The sequence below is a fragment of the Nelumbo nucifera genome, chromosome 8 (assembly GCF_055504915.1).
Source record: "Nelumbo nucifera cultivar China Antique chromosome 8, China Antique-T2T, whole genome shotgun sequence".
Classification (NCBI taxonomy): Eukaryota; Viridiplantae; Streptophyta; class Magnoliopsida; order Proteales; family Nelumbonaceae; genus Nelumbo; species Nelumbo nucifera.
The window spans coordinates 50,519,440-50,522,209 of NC_142656.1; the positions used below are offsets into that span (position 1 = coordinate 50,519,440).

The window sequence follows — 2,770 nt, forward strand, 5'->3', positions numbered from 1 at the left end:
CTATAGTCTTAGTCTCTTGCAACGGACAAAAGGTCAACCGTTGCTAAAATGGTTATAGCAATGAACAAAACCGTAGCTAAAAGAGTGCAAAAGAGAAAATTGGTGGATATGATGCTACAGTTATTCTCTAAAACCACTGATAAATGATATTTATAACAACGGTTCATCAAGAAAACCGTTGCTATATGTAACCTTCAGCAATGGTACATTAAGAAAACCGTTGCTATATAACCTTTAGCAACAGTTCATTAAGAAGTTGCTGAAGGACACCTATAGCAACAGTCAATAGAAAACCGTTGCTACAATATACTTTTACAACGGTTACAATGCAAAACCGTTGCTAAAAGTTATCTGTAGCAATGGTTTTTATTTGAAACCCTTGCTATAACACAATTGCTATATACAATTAATCTTGAATAACCATTGCTAAAGGCATATTAATAGCAATGATTATGTAAATACTCTTTGTTCCCATGCTATACAAATAAATAATAATTTATAAACAAATATTTTTATTCAAATTATCAAATGCTATTACAAAAGTACATTTGTCATTTGTAAAGAACACATGAATAAGTGTTTTCAACAAAAAAAGAAAATCTTCAATGCCTTGCTCATGCATGCAAGGCCAATAATGTCTGCTTTAATGTTATACCACTTCCTTTTAAACCTGCAAGAGTTAACAAGTCAGTCATGAATTAGGCAACAAAAACATCCCCCAATAATTTTCTCAAACTACAAAAATACAAAATATCAACTATTCTAAGACAAATGATTGTCGATATACTAAGAGGTCTAACTAATTAGAACACAACTTTCTTATCAGTTGAAACAACACATAATTGAAATGGTATGAAAACAAAGCATCCAATGGGGTTTAACCCAACGCTAGTATGCTAAAATGTGATAAATCTAAGTGAATAATTACAAAAGAAAAAGAAAAGCAGAAATACAACCACATCTAATTGATTCAATAATATCAGGAGTTAAAAGTATAAGAAAATAAAGAAAATAAACCAGGAGATAGAAGAATATAGCAATGTAAAACCAAATAAACATCACAAATGAAAGCACATGCGAATGAAACCAGACTACGTAAGCACAATTAATTTTTCGTTATACAGACTCAATGTCAAGGAGCCAAAGCTGTTAGGTGATATAACCAAAACGCTAGATCTTCATTTAATAATTTAAAAGAAAACTAAGACCAATATAGGATGAATACCCTGTATACAAGCGAAGATAAGAAATCAATTAGCTAATGCAGCGAAGCCATTAGTACCAAAAGAGGGTCTAAATCAAAATTGCTAAAACGAAAAAAAAAATGAGGAAAGTAACACCAACTAATTTTATTGTCTTGCAAATTATTCAACTAAAAAAAATTAGGCCAAAGTTAATCCTCTAGATAACATAAAGACGAAACCAAATAAAATAACTATATTAAACAAATCAACTGACTTAGTGGGTGATGGGATAAAAAAAAAATTCAAAGTGGCAATCATACGATTTAGATGAGATAAAGAATAAGATAACATTTAACCGACATGAATATTGTGTTGCCATGGTTTGCATATAACAAAACTAACAGTGGAAATCAGAATTAAAAAAGTGCAAAAATTAGAATGACAGACGACAATATATATGTATACAAAGGGTTTAAATTTCAAAGTTAAAACAATACAATTTCTATGGAGGTTAGTGAAAAGAAGATAGACCGTTTGATGGGAGAAAGTTCGACTCTCCCTAATGTTGCCTCCGATGCAGTAAGTTGGATGCTTGTTTCGATGGAGATGGTAAATGACTGTGAGTGCAATACAGTGGCAAAGTGTACCAATGAACTCGGCTACTCTTGGTCCCTCTTGCTTCTAATTGGGGAGGTAGTAAACGACCTTGCTTCCGATTCTGCAGAGTTAATATACAAAGGACGAAGAAAAAGGGAGGAGGGAATAGAAGAGAGAGAGAGAGAGAGAGAGAGGAGGTTGGGTTCGGAAGCGATAGAGGTAGCGGGTGGAGACAACTAATAGTTAACAGGGAATGTTTATTACAGATAGAGAGAAGAACAGGGGAGGTGGTTGAAATGAAGAGAAAAAGAGGAAGAAGGTGATGGTGGAGAAGAATAGTGAAAATGAGAGAAAATGAGAGGAAGAGAGAGGGAGGGGGTGTGCTCAGATCCGCCACGACAGGAAAAGAAAACCGAAGAAAAGGGAGAGGGGAAGTGTAGAGAGAGAGAGACACAAAATCGGTGAGAAAAATAAGAGAGAGTGAAAGAGGAAGAAATAAGGGAAGGGAGAGAAAAAATGGGAGAAAAACAGTGACAGGAGGAAACTTACCGCTGTTGTCGCTATTTGTCGAAGGAAGGAAGAGAGTGAACAGTTCCCTCGTAATGGAGAATAGTAGAGGATTGAGGGTTGGACGGAGACGTAAAGGGTTTCGGGTTGCCGCCGCTAGTTGCTCGGTCGAGAGCTCGAAGGAGATAACAATAGCCCCCCTTCGTAAAGCTCGGTTTTGTTTTATATTAGGGCATAATGGTAATTTCGTAATTTTATGAAATATAAGGATAGTTGATTCGATTAAGGATAAATGGGGATATTTTTGGATGAAATTTGATAGAGTAGGGTTTTTTGGCATTCCAGATCAATTGGTGGGGTCATATTGGCCTAACGATGCTTGGATAAGGGAACTTGAGGTACGAGCATTCCGATTGATGAAAAAGCTTAAAATGGAATCTTTGTTCAATAAGGGGTAGACTGAGGAATTTTAACTTAAAATT

General features: G+C 35.1%; 1 long non-coding RNA gene across 1 annotated transcript; it reads right to left on the minus strand.

The window, feature by feature from the left end:
* Positions 1-495: 495 nt before the first annotated feature.
* Positions 496-2,468, minus strand: LOC148789999 (uncharacterized). The gene is made up of 2 exons (XR_016079811.1): positions 1,716-2,468; positions 496-670 (listed from the first exon to the last, which is right to left on the minus strand). It is a non-coding gene; the product is annotated as an uncharacterized LOC148789999 (long non-coding RNA).
* Between the last annotated feature and the right edge of the window lie 302 nt (positions 2,469-2,770).